The sequence below is a fragment of the Mustela nigripes genome, chromosome 2 (genome assembly GCF_022355385.1).
Source record: "Mustela nigripes isolate SB6536 chromosome 2, MUSNIG.SB6536, whole genome shotgun sequence".
Lineage (NCBI taxonomy): Eukaryota > Metazoa > Chordata > Mammalia > Carnivora > Mustelidae > Mustela > Mustela nigripes.
Genome location: NC_081558.1, coordinates 95,888,555 through 95,908,149, shown reverse-complemented (window position 1 = coordinate 95,908,149; position 19,595 = coordinate 95,888,555). Strand labels below are relative to the sequence as shown.

The following is a 19,595-nucleotide window of genomic DNA, read 5'->3' as shown; positions in this document are numbered from 1 at the left end:
AACTGTATGATGATCCTGATAAGGAGTTCTGATAAGGAGTTCTATCATCTGTAAAGCTCTCACCTGAGAGGGGTCAACACCGTTTAGGAGACACTAGGTTAGTGAGCAGGGCCAGGACATAGAACAGGGCAGACTGGCCCTGGACAAGCTGCCCTGACTGTGAGCATCGCAGTTGACTATGAAAGGGCCATTGGAGATCAAGGCCTTGCCAGGCAGCAACATATGGAGAGCAACATGGTTTGACTACAAAGACATGGATCAGGAAGACGCTGCATGGAGGAGGAGGGATATCTGATTTGAGCCTTGAAGAGTGAGCTTTCTGAGGACCAGATACAAACCAGGCAATGGTCTGCTCTGCACACTGTGTTTAAAGATCTGAGCAGAGGCTGAAGTATCACTCAGGCCTCTTAGGATACCAGCAACCCAAACAAACTCTGGCTAACATAAAAGAAAAGATTGGTGGATGGGCCACAGAGGAGCCAAAGAACCAGGCAGGGGGTAGACAGGAACTTGGCAGCTCTGGGACCCGGGGTGGCAGGAGCTCTTCGACAATTCCACAAGAGCACCTCCATGAAAACGGAAGAAGGCCTCCACTTTTAGTACGAGTTTCTCTGCTCATGATTCAGTTTCTAGGGAAAGGGAGATACAGTGTCCTCCCATTAACTAGGGTGTGCTCTGATGCCTTGATTGGTAGGACCTGCAAGACAGTATGCACACTCCCAAGAGGTAAGAAGAAAACCAGGAGAAAGTAAGGTCACAGAGCCCAGGGAGGGGAAGTGGCGACAAAGGCAGTAGCCAGTGTTATTGAAGGCAGCACACGGGGCCAGTCAAATGAGGATGAAGATTTACCCACAAGAGTTAGCGATCAGCAGAGCAGTTTCAGTGTGGAGGCAGGGACAAGAACCAGATGCTCTGGACTGAGGATTTAATGGGAAGAGTGGAGGTGTGGACAGATTTTCTCCTCTGAGAAGTTTGGATAAGAAGAGAAGGCAAGAGATTGGCTCTTAGGCCGTTGGTGATGGGAAAGACTTGAGTCTCCTTTTAAGCTAAGAGGAAGGAACAGAGGAGAGGCACAGGAAAAGATGCTGAAGAGAAAGGTAGTCCTGTCAGAGCCCAGGGAGGGAAGATGGAGTGAGGGCCTGGGCAGGAGGGCTGGCCTTAGACAATGTCTTTACCATTGTCATCTGTTCCTTACTGCTCAGAATGTATTATACATCACACGTTCTTACTCTTCACTTGCTTAAGAATATTATTTAACCTCGCTTCAGCCATAAGCTCCTTGAAGGCTGGAATCCTGTCCTTGAAGGCTGGAATCCTGTCCTTGAAGGCAGAAAAGGAATGGTGCTGCACAGGGAACCGAGAGATGAGAGTTCTAAGACCAATTTGCTTTATCAGACTATGCAAGTGTGCGTGTTATTGATACCCAGGTATAGTGGCCTGGTTTTTAATTTTCTTTCTTTCCTTTTTTTTCTTTTTGAGATTTTACTTATTCATTTGAGAGAGAGAATGTGTGTGTGTACTGGGGAGTACAAACGGGGAGAGGGGCGGAGGGAGAGGGAGAAGCAGTCTCTCTGTAGAGTAGGGAGCCCCTCGTGACTGGGGTTCGATACTGGGGTTCAATACTGAGATCATGACCTGAGCCAAAGGCAGCCGCTTAACTGACTGAGCCACCCAGGCTCCCCAGTTTTTAATTTCTTACAATGTAAAAAGTCTGTAGGTAGGCCATTCAGAGCAGGTACAGCAACTCTGTAGTGTATTTAATATATGAGACTCCTTCTATGTATCCACCCAGCCATCCTTAGCAAGTAACTTTGGAATTCAGGCTTGTCACCTCATAGACTCAAGATGGATGCTTGGCCTCCAGGCACATATCCACATTCCGAGACTGAAGAAGGAAAAAAGAAAGGGAGGAGGAGCTCCTATGTTTGGAAGGCAAAATCTTCCTTCCTGTTAATCCCTAGCAGACTTCTGTTTGCTTCTCGTGACCATCTCTAGCCACATAGGAGCTTACTGCTCTAAACGACATCTGGGGTTTCACTGTATCCTGGCTCCTGGCATCCCTGAATTCCTCCTAAAAGCACCTTCAGGGTTCTTTCTGGGGATTTGCCTTTCTCCACTATGAGAGTCTTAGTGAGAGAGTAAAGTCAGGCGCCTCCTCTCAATATCCAGAGTCCAAGGGGTTCGCAGACACCTTCCCCAGGACAGCTAGAGGACCACACCCTCACTGTGGCCCATCAGGTGTTCTCTCCCAGGACTTTGAGCCACCCATCAAGTGGCCAGAATTTAATCCCCATCCCTGCAGTGGCATTCTGACTAGCCCAGTGATTTCTGCTCAGAGATAATTCCTACAGTTTTCACTTTCAAGCTTCTCAGAGCTGCTTTCTTCCTGTCCCTTTCTAAGCCTGGGTCTTCAACCTTCCTGTATGTTCTGAAGCGCCAACCTTCCCAATAAGCTTAGAACAACAACAAAAAGTCCTAACTGACACTCTAGCCCCATCTCTGACCAGCTGTGTGGGACCGTGAGAAAATCTCCTCACGCCTTTGGGTACTCTCTCCTCATGGAGAAATGATGGGTTGTTCCTAAAGTGCTTTCCATTATGAACAACCTACTATATGACTTTGACCTCCTTCAGAGGTCTTCTTTGTACCAAGTGGGCCCAGACAGACATCAAAGGCTGAATCAGAGCATTAGCTACAGTGGCAGAATATAAAAGCTCCATTAGGAAAGATAATTTACAGTGTTGGGGTGCTGGTGCTGGAACATTCTTTAGGTAATTAAGCCTAGGCAGACACTAACCAAAACCCACTCCACTGCCGGTGGCACCAGAGTACTATGTTTAATTGCTGAATTGGTACCATTTAGTTTTCTCTCACCATAATTTCAAGGGTTCACTTATTATTCTATGACTTCAACTTGATTCTAAGATTGCTTACCTGCACCACTTACAAAAATCTGTTTTTAGGGAGTCTTTGTTTTCCACCTCAAAATCTCTTTGCAGCAGACAAGCATCTGCCTTAAGAAACTTTGGAACACAGGGGAGAGGCCTCTGGAAATTCATAGTCTGCACCTTCCAGGAAAAATTAGTTTGTTAGAACTGCAAAGTGGCCCCAGTTTGGCCTTATGTTCTAGCAAAAGCTCATTGCTTAGCCGCATTTAATAATCCATGAAACATTTCTATTAGCTTTAGTGTGTGAGTTGTGCAGCTGCAGAATGGGTAAAAAGAAGTGGGACACAGGAATAAAAAAAATATGCAGAAAATGAAAATAAGTGAGATCTTAAATATTTGATCAAGGCCTCTATCTTCAGGTAAGCAGTTACCATCTTGGGCCCTCAAATGCCAACAGAAGCCACAGAACACTGTTCTGAATTATTAAACCTGGAGAACATTTTTCCTTCTTTATCCTTCTTACTAATTTTAAATGAGTATGTAGTCTTTCAAGCTAGCCTTTTCTTAAATATTTAACACAGACATGGGGTCAAAGACAAAATAGCAAAGGTCCTCACTCCAATACTCACCTGTAATTATGACTCTGATTGAATAATGCATCTCAACCACTTCATTTTATTTTATTTTTCTCACTCTGCTCCAGCAATTCTTTGAGAGGAATCCTATCTGGAGTTGTGGAAAGTGCACATTCTAGAATATTTTTGAACTATATATTTACTGATTTTGTTTATATTTTTTGTTCTCTCAATTCAATTGATTGATTCATTCAACAAATATTTATTAAGTACCTATTGGGCATCTGGCACTGTTTGTTCCAAGTGTGGGAATATATCAGGGAACAAAATATATGAAGAGTTAGCTCTTTTAGGACTTTACTTTATACTTATTTATTACACAAATAATAACTAAAAATCTATTCCCATGACAGACAATAAGCACTATGTATGGGACAGTATGAGAGTGTTTGTTTTTCAGTTAGTGGTCTGTTAGAAAGTTGATGAACTGGGCAAGTTCCCTAACCAGTCAGGGGAGTGTAGCATTTTAATCAATGAGAACAGGAGTGCGGTAACTCTGTGATGCAAACAGACCCAGTGTGTCCAAGGGACAACAGCAAACCAAGGAGACCGGAGGCGAGGAATGCCCAGTGGTCATTGTCGGAAGACAATGTCAAGAAGAGTTTGTCAGGGCAGATCTCACGAGACTCTTGGAGGCCTTTGAGAAGAACCTGGAATTTGACCCTGATTGTGGTGGAAGCCTCAGAGGACTTTTGAGCCAGGGGCAAATTGGGCACTGTTTCATGTTTTAAAAGGATCACTTTAGTTCAATAGCAATTATGGCTGATGAAGCCAGGTTTGACAAAGTGACAGCTTTCTTGTGGAAGCCTGCTTGAGAGGCTGGATAATAAAGACTTGGCATTGGCAAATTATCTGCTCACTGCTTGTGAGAAAACACCCATCTTCTGAAGTACTTACAGTGAAAAGTTAGCCCTCGTTGGCCATTTTGAAAGTCCACCAGTCTCTCTCTCTCTTTTTTTTTTAACATGTTACTTTTATTCAGCCAAAACGTTCCCTTTCTCATGAGAGCTCAGAAGTCAAAATTATGGGCTCATCCAGATGCAGAAGCTGACCCAGCTGAAGTCCCATCACAATCTGTGTGAGAGCGGGTTTTCCAGAATGTCCTCAGAACACACTTCTGGGCCTGAGAAACTGACTCTCAGCCATCGGCACATTAATTACTGCCCCAAATGCTCCTACTAAAACTTTGTCGTAACACTGTTGTTAGCTGATAGGAGGAAAATGAAAAGGCAGTGTTACAGCTTGATCACACTGGATGACCACATGTTTTTAATGCCTAGAAATAATTTGAAAAATGTTCAAAAATGAGATAATCTGTCCGTTCCGGTTTTTTTTTTCCCCCTTTAGAGACCTCCCACCTATAGCCTTTACTTGGGTAGAATAATTCTGAGGCCTGTTCTTTACAACTTCTAGAGTTTTCTCACAGGATTAAGCTCCAATCTAGTAGCTGGATTAACAATGCATCCTCTACCGGACTGCCTTTTCTTCCCTCCACTCTTCATCCTTCATTTTTCCCCTGGTTCCTGTATCTCCCAAGTAAACCGCTCATCCTTGACTCTTCGTCTCAGGATCTGCTTGCAAGGGATCCAAACTGAGATACCCTCTGTGAAATCCTCCTCCTTCCTGAGCCATCATGATCATAGGATTCGGGAGAAATTAAACTTACCAAATAAATAATAATTTACCAATAATAAACCAATAATTCAGTAGTCTTTCATGCCCTCAAGGAAAGGACTTGACTCTCATCTAGGTATGTATTCCCCTTCTAAAATATTAGGAGCTAAGTATCTCTCCAGACCCTCTCAAGAGTTCAGCTCCTCCCCTACTTAGGTTAGAGTAAGCATGGCTACTGTGTGAGGTTCTTACCTCCTACCACTAGGGGACACCGTTTTGTTCCCAGAAGACAGACTTAGTCTGGAGGAGACTTCGTCTTCTCTGCCCGAGGAAAAGAGTCCCTTGTATGGGGAAGTCACTGTCCAGTGTCCCTCTTGCTCTTTGTGTCCAGGGTCAAGACTGACTCAGCATGACTTAGCCCTAGAATTTTTTTTTTTTTTTAATAATCTCTATACCCAACTAGAGCTCAAATTCAAGACCCCAAGATCAAGAGTCACACACTCCACCAACTGAGCCAGCCAAGCACCTTGATTTAGTCTTTAATTATAATCCGATCTATGCTACCATCATGCTACACAGATTCTTAGAAGGTCCTAACCTTTCCCATGAGCCTCCCTCTACTCTGCTAGGAGACAAACTGAGTTACAAATAAGAGAACATCCAAAGGTATTTATACTTGAATTAAAAAAAAAAAAAATCTTATATTGGGAATGAATGGCCTTTCTAAGTGTGACACAAAATCCAGATGCAATAAAAAAGAGAAGAGCAGCTAATTTTCATATTCAATAAGTTTAATTTTAATATGTAAAATTTGTGATTTAGGGAAACAAAGTTTTTAAAAATGAAAAAATCCTGCATATGTGGCTATTAAGCCATTTAATCCTCCCCTAAAACTAAATATGGTAGAGATTGTTACCTTCAATTTCAAAGAAGGAAATAGGCTCAAATCGGTAAAGTGGCTTTGCCCAAGGTCACCTTGGAGAGCCACATTTCACACCCTCAGTTGGAGTTACTCCCAAGTCCTCTACCCTCAGCAGCTGGGCAGGGGAAAGAGGAGAGTGAACAGAAGAAAAGAAAGGCAGAGCAGAGGAAGGGGAAGCTGAGCTCTGAAGAGAGAAGGTGTGTCAGGCAGGGTGGGGACACCATTTCTTACATCTGAATGAAGGGGGAGACCAAGCCTTTTCACCTGGGCTCTTACTGGGGGCTAGCTGTGTGCACTGATACAAGAGGGATCATCAGTACTAGCCCTCCTAAAGTGGGGACAGCGAGCAGCTCCAGCTGATCTCGTGGGAGCACTGTAAGGATCTGATGACAGGACAGAGGCCCAGAGCCAGTTTATAAAACACCCTTCCTCGGGCGCCTGGGTGGCTCAGTGGGTTAAGCCGCTGCCTTCGGCTCAGGTCATGATCTCAGGGTCCTGGGATCGAGGCCCGCATCGGGCTCTCTGCTCAGCGGGGAGCCTGCTTCCTCCTCTCTCTCTGCCTGCCTCTCTGCCTACTTGTGATCTCTCTCTGTCAAATAAATAAATAAAATCTTTAAAAAAAATAAAAATAAAAATAAAACACCCTTCCTACTAAGGTTAAGAACTTGTCACTGATGCTCGGAGAATCTGTGCAGCAATCAGAAAACCTTGATGTAATCCTTGATGCCTCTCCCTACCCCCCCACCTCTAGTTCACACCATTAAGAAATCCTATTGGCAGAAACAGATGAATCTTGACCTTTACCCCATGACCCCTGAGAGGGTTCGGAGTTATGGAGGATTCTGCATGGGCAGAGGAAGACCAGTCACACTGGAGAAGCAAATTCAAGAAGTAAATTATCTAAGAAGGTCTCAGTGATGGGGGTTTTGGAGTATAGGTGAGGTTTGGAGGGCTGAGGTCTGGAGACAATGACCAAGAAAGAATTTTTGAAATGTCTTTGGTGCAAAAAATGTGGTTTTATTAAAGCGTGGGAACAGGAACTGTGGGCCAAAAGAGCTGCTGTATAGGGGTCTTGAGGCGTGGAGTTAAGACTGGGGAGTTGGGGGAAGTAAGGAAAAGGGAGGTTTCAAAGGATTTTCATTTGTTAAAAAATACCTCAGGATACTGGACACCTGGCTATTATCAAGATAAGGTGTTTTTTCCCCTCTGGCAAGGCATTAACATTAAGATAGCTGGGAGCTTCCCAAAAGAATGTCACAGAGGTCCCACTTAGAAGCGGAGGGTGAGGGGTGGTTGCAGGGTGTCCCCTTCTGATTGCAGGGTGTCCCCTTCTGCTTTGTCCTCAGCTTGCTTTCTGTTCCCTCATCATCAAGGGATAGAGACCTGAATTCTGCAGGTCTCAGGATTTTGCTCATCCCCAATAAATTTTCATTTGCAAGCTTTAATTCCGTAGGCCCTTCTAACATAGCCTTCCTTTCTCCCTGCCCCCACAATTGTATTAGCTGCAGGCCCCAGAAAACCTTCCTCTACTGAAGCCTCGAGGTCTCAGAGCTCACCAGGGCAGGACTTAAGAATAGAGGTGTAAATTTGTCAAGAGAAGGGAAGCAGGGGCACAGAGAGTAAATCCTCATCTAACATGGCAGAAAGTCAATAGATAAATCAAGAAATCGCTATGTAAGCTTATTTTTTTTAGCGACAAGGGGGTGACCACCAGAACTAAACGGAGGAACTGATACAAAGGGGAGCAAGGGAGAAGGGCTTGTTGCTCTCATTGTAAGAACATTTAGATAACTTTATTTTGTAAACAGTGTTCATGTATTACTTTGATATATCTTTTAATTCTATCTTTTAAAGTAGAGAAATAAAAACAAGAAATAAAACGGAATACAAAACAGGAAAATTACAAGCCAAGAGGCACACAACACAAAAAAAAACAGTGGGTGAGAGCAGAGGTGGGGTTCTAGGGTGGGAAGGCAGGCGGGGCTTCGAAAAGGCGGAGCACAGGGCCGGGTCGCCCTTAGGGACCGTCCCCAGCGAGGGGGCGGGGCGCAGAGCGGAGTTTTCCTCTGGCTCCGCCCACAGCGGGCCTCCCGGGGAGCGCGGGGTCAAGTTCACCGTAAGGCCCGCCCCGCTCAGCGCGTGGGGGCGGAGCGGCCTTGCCCCCGGGCGGCCTTGTCCCGGGACCGTCCGGCCGCAGAGGGCCTTCCTCCGCCGGAGCAGGCGCCGTCCTGCGCGGTCTTGGAGCCCGGGTTCGGTGCGGCGGATTCCCCAGTCCCTCGCAGTCCCCCGAGGCTCACCGAAAGAGAGCCTCTGCGGAGCCCGAACGCGCAGGTAAGCGCCTCCAGCCCGCCCTCAGCCTCGCGGGCGCCGGCCCAGACCTGGGGGCGACAGGTGGCAGCGGGGTGCGGAGCCCGGCAGCTGGCCTGGGTAGGATGGACGCCGGAACGCCTCCCCTGCAGGCTCTTGCGCCTTCTGCTCTCCCCGTAGCGGGGTCAGCCTAAGCCCCAGTAGGCCTTCGGCTCCGACCCGAGGCCGGCACACAGAAAGAGTTCGGAACCCACTTTGGCCCACTCTGGCAGCTTGCAGATACAAAGACGTGTCCCCACATACGCATCGCGTGCCACCAAGTGCCTACCACTCGGCCAAGTGCTGGGCATACGGAGGTGGGCGAGCTCACGTGGTGCTCGCCACGCTGGAGCTCACAGTCTAGAGGGAAAGACCCACAGCGGGGAGATCATCTACAGACACAGTGTAAACGGTGGAACTGCGGAAAGAGCGTGCGGGCGCGGGGCGAGCGTTTAACCGGCGGCCGCCATCTCTGAAGGATACGGGAGCGCCAACTTCAGCCTGAGCCCCACCGTTCCAGAGTGGAGGACAACAGAGCAAACACATTTTGTTAGGAGAGAAGGTGGCTTGTTTGAGGAAAGGAAGGACTGTGGTGCCTGGCTGCAGAGAGCTCGGAGGAAGCCAGTTCCCGAACTTTCCGCTCCCTAAAATAGGAACGCGCCTTCCCATTGAAGATTGAGGTGTTGAATTTACAGGACTTAGCGGTGTTCCGGGGTCAGCCAGTGAGGTACAGGTGAAAACAGGTTTCTGGTTGGAGGAGGACGTTGATCTGGGCTCTAAAGAGAGTGCCTGCCTCTGCGCAAAATCACTTCCCACCTGGAGTCCTCTTACCTTGTGAGTAGGATGTCTCCAACCGCCCGTTCTCTAAAATGGGGTACTGGGAACACTTAAGTAGCACTTCTGACTGGCCCTGAGAGATCAGAGAGAAATCTAACTCAGGAGTTTCGGCCTGTGGGCTTCTGACTCTCTGGTATTACTAGAGTGCCCTCCTACTCCGCCTCACCCTCCTGAGGTGCTCATTTCCCACAAAGCCTCACCTGTTACAGCCAGTTTCCTAAGGCTCCAAAACGTTAAGGCTCCCTCTCCATCAGTTACTTGCTCACTTTCATTGGTGGCATCATCCCCAACAGCTGGGGAAAACGCTCCCCAGAGGCAGTAACCCTCTGGTCCCTAGCTGAGGACCTCCAGATCTTGAAATCCCAGGGATTTAGGAGGCGGTTTGGCACTTCAGGGATCACCTGTCAGCCTCTTCGTGTATTTTATTGGCTTGAAATTTCCTATTTCTTTCTTTGGCTTTGTTTACACGGTTGCTGTAAGCTTTAGGATTTGCTGCATGAAAACTGGCTGGGAGGCCCAGAGAGTGGGCGAACACAGTTGAGAGAGGAGACTGGCACTGTTTGTGGGTAGTGGTAATAAAAACAGGACCGATGTTAACAGAAGGGTGTGGAGAAAGAGGGAGAGAGGGCTGTCTTTGTGCAGCCACTCTGTTCTCCCTTGCAGACCGTGGCGGTGCCTGCCATGGAGAAGGGCAGGGGGTGGGTGGGGGAGACTGTAGGCCAGGCTGTTGCAGACCTGGGTCCAGATTTTTATTCCTTACTTCCCAGCTCTGTGATGGACCCTGGGCAGGTCACTTATCCTCTGTGCACGCTTCCCAGTGTCTGGCATATAGTTGGCCCTGAAGAAGTACTATCTCCCTCTTCTCCTAAAGAACTAAAATAGGAGTAATAATAGTGCCTAGGTCAGAGGATTATTACAGGATTTAATGAGTTAGTGCACCTAAAATACATCAATGCCTAACATGTAGGAAGTTGCTACTGCTGATGCTCTTGTTCTTATTCTTTATTTTGGGTAAAAGTTGGTGAAACCAGGCGAGGGAGGTGGGTGTGAGGGGGTGGCTTTGAGGGTCTGTGCTGGGTGATTAGCTGAGGAGCTGGGTTATCTTTGGCCCTGGTTTTACTGGGAAGCTTCTGCAGGCATCAGAGAGAGGAATGTTCTGCATGATAAAAGGCCTCCGGGAGCCACAGGAGTTGGAGGTCTTGAAGACTGGCCTTAGAAGCAAAAGCTAAGGGGTAAGGGAGGGGGTGAGGACTAAGGTGAAAAAGATCTAACTAAAGTTGTCTTGTTCACGTTCTGCCTCTAACCCACAGCTCCGTGTGGGTCTCCTGTGAGGGGCTGCCCCTGCCAGGTGCTGCCTCCAACCTTCAGAGGGGTATGGTGATATCCTGAGGCTGGTGTGGGTGCTGGGGAATGCAGTCTGGTTAATCCTGCATGCAGCAAAGTATGGGGGCCAGAAGAATGGTGCCTGGATGAATGGATGCAGACTTTTCTGTGTTAAAGTGTGCTGATTAAAAGAAAGGAGTATGAATATGGGCAGAAAAGCAGGTGTTTTCAAGTACTTGCTCCTGGCCAAGTGTTTTCATGTATGTTGCCGCGTTGTGGTGATCCCTGCAGGTTTGGAGTCTGACAGAATTACTTGTGTGACCTCACATGCATCATAGAAACTCTCAAAGGCCCAGTTTTTGCATTTGGAATCTGGAAATCATTGGTAGCTGGAGTGCAGGGATACAGGAGTACCTGGCTCTGGGGGTGGGGGGAATCCCAAACAGACAGGTTCGGCCCTCACTGCTGGCAAAATCCAAAGGCAGAGGGACCAGTGGTGGTGAAACAGGAAAGGAATTTATTTCAGTGAGGTTAGGACCAGGGAGCCAGCAGACTGACGTCTTAAAGGTTGTGGGCGAAGTGCCAAAATGACTTCCAGGCTTATGTAAGGAAAAGGTGGGACAAAGGTCAGTGAGTATAGGAAGCTGGGCTGTGAAGGTCAGGTCGATTGGGGCCTTAGGGTCAGCCCTGGGGGCCTTGCTGGCTCAGGGCAGCTGTTCTGGTTTGAGGGGGTAGTTTTCAGTTCCCACCAGGGATGCTTTCCTGCAGGGTCTCTTGCCTAGTTAAGAGATGTGCTGCGGAGAAGAACTTAATTAGGAAGCTTGAGGTGGAAAGGGAAGGGATGAAGCCCTCTCTCAGTAGTGTGAACTCCCAGGGCTGTGAGGAGTATTACGGTGGGAATGCTCCTCGTAGGAGGTGCTGTTCTGGTGCTCAGACTCCCGGTGGGGTGAGTGCTCAGCAGTATAATAGTTGCTGTTATTATTACCGTATTTATCAGCCCTCCAAATGATCTCCGCTGTGATGTGGAAACAGAAGGCCGAAGACACAGAGGGGTGGCGTTGCTTCTGAACTCAGCCCCTTCTGGAAGCAAAGACTCTCTGGAGACAGGAACCAGACAACTCTTGTGAAATTAAGTCAACTTTATGTGCATTTCATTCATTACTTAAAGCACTTGACTATGTGAAATCTTAAAAGGGAAAAACCCTGCAAAATGATAATTTATGTGCCTTTCAAGTTCAGGTATTTTATCATCGAGATAAATCTTCCGTGCCTCTATGTAAAACCACTTTGGGCTGTCAAAGCTCTTAAATAAAGTGGCTGGTCCTGACCAGTGTCTGTCTTTGCTCGTTTATCACGGTTCCCTGGTGAAGACAGACGGATCCCATCTTGCAGGGCAGGCCACAGGATGGCGGCTGCTACCCCACTGGTTCAGCCTCGCACTTGGGCATAGTGGTGTTTAACCAGCCACGGGGGGCTGACGGCCCCCTCATTGTTGTCTCCCTCACCTACACACAGACCCACAGCCCCAATCTGGGAAGCAGGAATAGAAGGGCATTCGTTCTATTACTAGTATGAGTCTGGGCAAATCTAAGCTTCTCCGTGATGGGGTTTTGGGTGAAAGTGGCATCTTCTGGAAGTGAGGGCTGTCTCTTCTATCTCCCTAGGAGTGCCATCTCTGGGGCTGGCCTCCTTTCCCTCGTAGGTCTGATCTGCATCTCCATGCCTCTCTGCCATCGCTGCCCCTGACCAGAACTGCCCCTAAAGCCGGAGTTCCTGGAGCAGCTGCGGAGACACAGCCCTATTGCAGGGAAGCTTTTCTGAATTGGTTTTGCCTTCCCACAGTCCCAGTGGCCACTGCTGCCAGGCACGCCCTTCTCCAGCTGACCCCGACTTGCCCTTTGCTGGGCTGTGAGAACTTCCACAGCTTTTGGACTGAGCGTTCCTGGTCCCCAGCACCGGGCCTGGCTCCTTGTCCTTCCTCCCTCCCTGCCTATCTCCCTTTCCTTTCTTTCTCTTATAAATTCTTCAGGCAGGGTCGTGGGGATTAGAAGGCTGAGTCAAAGCAACTCCGTCTCAGCCCTCAGGGGGCCCACGGGCATCATGAGACAGGTTATTAAGAAAGGCGGAGTTAAGCATATGAGCACACATGCTGTCATGGTATGAACTGTCAGGTATGAACTGTCAGGAAGGAGAGCCTGGCATGCCATGAGAATGTGAAAAGGTGGGACGATTGCAGAAATCTATTCAGTATCCGTGTAGAGTGTGTCCATAAATGTTGGTTGAGGCTCATACTCATTTATTTATATACCTTTGAAGACCGGTGGATGGCATTTTTCTATAAATTCCGGTAAACTGTGGTTTATACTGCCAAGGTCATCTTATAAGAATGCGTACTTTAAAACGTTGTTGTGCTTTAGCCTCGGAATGGGGAGAGGAATGCTAATGTTCAGTTTACTTAACCCTTTGAAGTTTGCAGAGCCCTCTTTGGAAGTTGTCTCATTGGATGCTCCCATCCTCAGCCTCACACATGTGCCGGGTAGTGGCAGCCAATAGATGTCTGTCTGGTCACTGAGGGTAAATCTAGGGGGTGGGCTCTGGTGCTTGCTTCCTTCTGAGTGACTGGCTCCGTCTGAAAGCCTGTTTTCTCTTTCTCTGATAGCCCTGTGCACACAAGCTGAGTGAGGTTCCAGCATAGATTTTCTCACATTGGAGCTAGGGACCTGCCATCTGGGAGGAAAGGAGTGCAAGCTGGCTGCTCTCGTCCAGGAGGGCGGGGCTACCTGGCTGCTGGCACCTATGGCAGGGCTAGCCCACAGGGCCTGGACTCCTACAGAGCCCACTGTCCCAGCACAGTCCTCCGGGGGACCCCATGCTTGCCTTCAAGCACATGCAGTTCCAATGAGAGCTAGAAGAAAATAACACAGAAAGACGGGTTTTAAATAAGACACAAGCCAAACAGCTCCAGGAACCGTTCTGTCTTCAGGACTGAATATTGCCAGAGAGTTATTTTATTTGGCCAGAGCAGATGACAAAATATGTCTTCGTTCCCCACCCCCCGCCCCTGCCAGTCTCAAATGTGGACCCTATTACAAGAGATGAGCTACCATCTTCCCCGAAGCAAAGGAAGGAGAGTAGCATTGCTGGGCAGAAATTGAGAAAGCCAATTTCGGTGGGTTGGGTGTGACTGCTGGGTTCTCAGGGCACAGCTCTCATGTGATTGTCACCATGTGGCCCTGAGCCAATGGAGGAAAGAAGGGGCTCTGGAAATCTCCCTCCCATAAGGCTGACGCATGATAATGGTACTCATTCCCCTTGGAAGTACACGTTAAGTGGTAGGTACTTAGGAAAAAAGGTTCTGGGGAGTAAATGCGTCCATCAGTCACCCGACCTCCTAAGATGGTTTTAAATTAGAACCAATCTTCCTGCTCCCCCCCATCCCGCCCATCTTTCCCTCCTCCCTGGCTTCCTCCTATGTGAGGGAACTGTCAAGGCAGTTCCAACTCCTCCCAGTGACTTGCAGCAGCAGAGTGAACATTGTTGGAGGCACACACAAAGGGTTTAGTGCCTTGATTCTGGTCCTTCCCCAGGTCCGTGTTTGACAGAGGAGGGAGTGTGGAGCAGCGCTGACCAGTGCAGTTCGACCTAATTCCATCCTTGCGGCAGCCATCAGCAACTCTGCTGTCAGCCAGTGTGCTCGCTGGAAAGCCTTTTGCCATTGAGGAGTGAAAAGAATGATGAAAACAAGTGAGGGGACTAATGCAGGTTTGGGCCCAGTAAGTGGACTGTGGAAGAGCATGAAAGGCAGTGTCAGGAAGGGAGTAACAGCAGGCCAGGTAAGGAGCAGGCTTTCAAAGGCTAGAAGTCTCTCTCTGAGCAGGTGGTCATTAGGGCAGAATGCCTGTTACATGAATTAGTGTGGAAGAGTCTAACTTGAAATTATTAGCCACTTTCATTTTGAAAGATCAGAAATAAGTGTTTATTGCACAGACCCTATGGTTAGTATCAAAGACTGCCTTGCTTTTTATTTCTTCCATCTGGTCCTCTTCTATGTAATTTTTATAATGCTGTTGATCAGTCTTGTCTTTGTGTGTGTGTGTGTGTGTGTGTGTGTGTGTGAGAGAGAGAGAGAGAGAGAAGACGGAGGCCAGTGTTGTACCCACTTTATATTTTATGAGTCATCAGAGGACTGCGGACAATACAAGTGGGAAGGCTGCCGTTTTCAGGGGTCCCTGGAATGCTACCAGTCCGTTGGCTTCTGGGATTCTGTCTTAAAAAAATAATTTGAAAAGTGAAAAAAGCCACTGTATAAAGATCCATCATTATTTATAATGGTGAAAACTTACAAGTAACCTGAATATGTAACATAGACTATAGTCAAGCTCCAGAAAATTAGGTTGATGGAATATTATGCAGTACTTAAAACTATGGAGATTAGTAGCTTGGGAAGTCATTACATGCTCAGCAAACAGAATGCTACTCTATTAAGTACGGATTCAGGAAAATAGTCTGCAAGAGATGACTCAAAGGGAACAAGAATTTCTCCAGAATGGGGAAACTAGGGATAACTCTTTTTTCCACATTTCTAACTTTCTATATTGTATTTTGACTCTCCATTAAAAAAAAAAAAAAAATCCTAAAACAAGCCAAGTTAAATAATGACCTTTACGTTGTTGGCAGGTTTAAGGGCACTACATTTATGGCCTTCTCCTGATTAAATTTGTCAATCAATAATTTCTAACGCTGGGGTTGGCTCCCTGCCTCCGTGTCTCTGGGCAAAGGACATGCTCTGAGTCCACAAGCTGAGTGGCCAACAGATGTGCTCATTCTGGCTCAGAGAATCAGACACCAGGGGGCGGCATGGGTGGGGGTGGGGGCTCATTCAGGTGGAAAAGTCTACAGCTCCTCCCTGCCTTGCAGCTTCTGCCCTTCTGCCTTTCCTAGAGCCTCCCTCATCCTTCTGCCTCACTGCGATTGTGGGGACAGGGGATTTGGGTTTACAGTCTTTGAGATCCTTGTTGGTAAAGCTTCAGCATCCTCTGCCCTCAACACACACACACACACCCACACACCCACACACATTTCCTAAGTCAGTAGTTGTCTGGGGCAGCCCTGCTGTCCTGCTCAGGCCTCTGTCCTCCAGTACCTCTGGGACTGGGTTTTGTATTAATACCAGCTGTCCCTGGGTTGTCCTTAAACCCATGTGTCCTCTCTACCTCGCACTGGCAAGGAGCTAGTGCATGACCAGTGATGTGTCCTAAGGCAGCAGTTCTTATACACTAGGACATCATAACAGGGGTTTTTATTTGAGACAAGAGTTTGAGTCTGGTGATTTACCTGGGAGGAGATTCCATGAAGCCCTAGCAGAAAATAGGAAAACAAGCCAGACAAGCACATCGTTTGAGCAGGGCAGCAGTGTGGACCACTAGAGCTTAAACTCTGGCAGCCAGTGTAGAGCACCTATCCCAGAGTTAGCCTCTCATGGGGAGTAGGGGCTGAATATACAGCCACCATTGCTGTCCATCACTGGTTGAGCATTGCTTTTTACGTGGAGTTAATTCTCTGGGCTTTCTGGTAGCTTCCATTTCCCCGGTGAAGCATCAGGGCTAAGGGAGACTGCCGAGCACGTGGAAGTCAAGCTGGCTTGCCTTGAAATTGTGAGGCCTAGGGGTGCTTGGGTGTCTCAGTCGGTTAAGTTATCTGCCTTCAGCTCAGGTCATGACCCCAAGACCCTGTGCTCGAGCTCTGCACTCAGCCAGGGAGTCTCCTTGTCCTTCGGCCCCGCCTTGCGGCTCATGGGCACGTGCTCTCTCTCTCAAATAAATGAGTAAAATCTTAAAAGTGCAAATTAACAACAACAACAAAAACAGTGAGGCCTGAATGCTCCTGGCACAGCACTGACAGCGTCCGCTGTGACATTCTTCCCCAAGCACCATGAACATTATCAATGTGCTAAACTGAAAATAACCAAATTCACAATTATGTGCTGAATCAGAGACCCTTTTATATTAAATTGAAGACTGCGTTAAATAGTAACCAACCCCAGAAGTTTCTGAAAAACTGACATCTTTAAGAAAAATACTGCCACATTTTCCCTTAACTGGGATAGAGTATTAATCTGTGACCTAAGCAGCAGGACAGTGTTCACAGCTGTGTTCACAGCTGTGCAGTTTGAGACCCACCACTCTGGAAGAGGGCCTGAGTGTGTAGTGAGATTGATCTTTATCATAGCAATGTTTCCACCTCTGATGTACCTTGACTTTTTTCTGTTATTTCTCAAGTACATTAAGATGATGTTAAAGAAAAACTCATTGGGAGATAACATTTAAACTCATTTGTCAACCCACGATTATATCTCCAGTGCCATGTTTTAATATTAATACAGTATTCACCGTACTGACACTAATACCAAAGGATGGGAGAACATTTCTATAGTTATGGCTTTAGGCTCTCTGATAAATGTTTTCTAGTCATCGCCTTTATGTAGAAACACTCCATCTCCAATTAAAGATTTACTAAGCTCTTCATCAAAATACCTATTCACAGTTGAGGCGCACCAAATGGGTGTGTTGACATTTCAACTTAATTCACTCTATAGTTTTGTGGGTCTCAGTCCATTTTTTATGCTTGTTTTTTGTTTTCTATGCATGAAGGAGGAATAGGGGCAGAAATCTGGGGGAGGGTAATGCAGATTCTAGAAACATTTTCTGTGTACTTATTATTACCAAGTCTATCGGTATGTTTGTCACCATAAATGAGGGCCTTACTCCAGGACATGATGTAAAATTGCTCATGTAATGAGCCCAGTAAAGTTGAGTGGCTAAACCCTTTGCGTTGAGTTATGGGCTTTTTAGAATTTGTGTAGAAAAGATTCAAGATCCCAGTGTTTTAGAGAAATGTGGCCATTTTCCTTCCAGCCGCGGTTCCGCATGCATTATTCTGCAAAGAATGAGATGGTGAGTTGCTGGTGTGAATGCCCCGTCCCCGCGTCCTGTGTGGCAGACATTACTGTGGTCTGACCTCCTGCTTCCCCCTCGGCGAGGCGCCCCTGCAGCCATGGCCCTTGTCAGGACTGGCTCACTGGGCAGAGCCAGAGTGCTCTCCTTGCCTTGCACATCTTTTTACTCATCCTCGCCATTGCTGTGAACTGTTAGCAAAGGAATCTTTCCTAGCCTCTCTACCAAAAAAAAAAAAAAAAAAGAATGCAAGAGGAGGCAGTTGGTTGGCTCACCTTGTGCCTTTATATTCATGTCTCTGCATGCAGATGGTGGTTATTCCATCTGTCAGTGTTTGTCTCCTGTCCTTTTTCTCTTCCACCACGTGCATTTGATGTTTTTCCTTTTTTCCTTTCTTCCCTTTTTCCTTTAGTGTTTCTCAGAAGATAAAGCAGAGAGCTCCAGATTATTTGCTGTTTGGTGTCCTGTGCATTGAAATGTTAACTTCTTCCTCTCCCACTTTAGGAGGGCTACTTTGCTGTAGGTTACCAGTGACATCCATACTGCCAAGTCTCCTGGGCCTTCCTTGCATGTTTCTTCTCTACAACCTGGGATGGCTCTGACCATGCTCTGCTCTTGAACCCTTCTTTCTTGGATTTTCCTCCTTCCTGCCTGATTGCTGCTGCTTTGATTTCTCTCCCTGCTGCCTTTCCTCTGCTGGCATTTGATGGGGGGGGGGGGGCGCCCAGGAGTTCTTCCCTTGGCCTCCTCTTGCTTGTACACTCCTCCTGGATGATTTCATCCATGACCCTGGTTTTTAACTTTCACTTTTACATAGATGCCCCCTGCATCCCCATCTCCATACACCCCCTCTCTGCCAGACCTTTGTATCTGATAGCCTGCTGAATGGGACCTCTTGTGGTTCCCATAGGCACGCAGGGTCAACATCTTTTACTTGTTCTAGAGGATTCCTGTTCTCATGTGGCCAGCCAACTATGTGCCCCTCTCAGGTTGTTTCTGCTACCTCCTTGGGGGTCAGAGGTAAACTGTTGGAAGTTTGTCAGGAAAATACCATCTTGGAAAATGAAGTGTAAGGCAAGGGCACAAACTAAGAGCTACTCCTCAAATCTTCAGGGCTTAAAAGAAAGCAGTCATTTACTGAGCATCTTTCAGAGTTCCAGGGGTTGACTGGACTCAGCTCGGCAAGTCTCACCCCGCGTCGCTCGTTCAGTGACAGTTAAATGGTAGCCAGGGGCTGGAGCCGTCTTAAGACCTCGTGGCCAGGACACACTGTCACGCAGCCTGGGTTCTAAGAGTAGGTGTCCTCAGGGGCCAACCTCAGAAATCTCCTGTTTACCATCCTGCCCAGCTTCAGGGGATGGAACATAGGCCCACCCCTGGATGGAAACTGTGTCACATTGTGTCTATGCTGGAAAGCAAATTCAGTCATAGTCCTTACGTATGCCTAACTAGTCCTTTGAGAACTACCTGGAAAGTCCCAGCTTTCTGTTTTGTTTTAAAAAAAATTTGGAGGGGGAGATAAACCATGAGAGACTGTGGACTCTGAGAAACAAACTGAGGGTTTTGGAGGGAGGGAGGTGGGGGGGGGCGGTGAGCATGGTGGTGGGTATTAAGGAGGGCACAGATTACAAGGAGCACTGGGTGTGGTGCATAAACAGTGAATTTTGGAACGCTGAAAAAAAAGTAAAATTCAAAAAAAATTTTCTTTTGGGGAGCTGACATATTTACATGATTGGGAAGTTAAGAAAAAGTAAGTATAAACGTATACTGTGAAAATGTTCTTTCTCATCATGCCTCCTCATAGACCACCACTGTTAGGTTTCTTTACATTCTTTCAGAGTTTACAGGTATTTTTATATTTCTGTTCTGTGCTTTGCTTTTTTTTTTTTTTTTTTCCTTTTGCTTAACAATATATCTGGGAGAGATTTCCTTATCAGTACTGGAGGGTCCTCTTGTTCTCTCTCCTTCCCTCTCCCCCTCCATCTCTCTCCCTCTACCCCCTTCCTCTCTCTCTTCTCCCCGTTCCTGTCTCTCTCTCTCTCTCCACTTCCTCTCTCTTTCCTCCTCCTCTCCCTTT

The 19,595-nt window shown here is 47.3% G+C and overlaps 1 protein-coding gene across 4 annotated transcripts in view; it reads left to right on the top strand.

Moving 5' to 3' along the window:
• Window positions 1-8,174: 8,174 nt before the first annotated feature.
• The window catches only part of NMNAT3 (nicotinamide nucleotide adenylyltransferase 3), a 125,042-nt gene continuing 113,621 nt past the window's right edge, over window positions 8,175-19,595 (top strand). Inside the window, exon 1 of one of the 4 annotated variants that reach the window (XM_059391039.1) lies at window positions 8,175-8,390. The gene's annotated coding sequence lies outside the window, so the exon portion shown is untranslated. The other 3 variants (XM_059391033.1, XM_059391037.1, XM_059391034.1) reach the window with 3 other exon arrangements.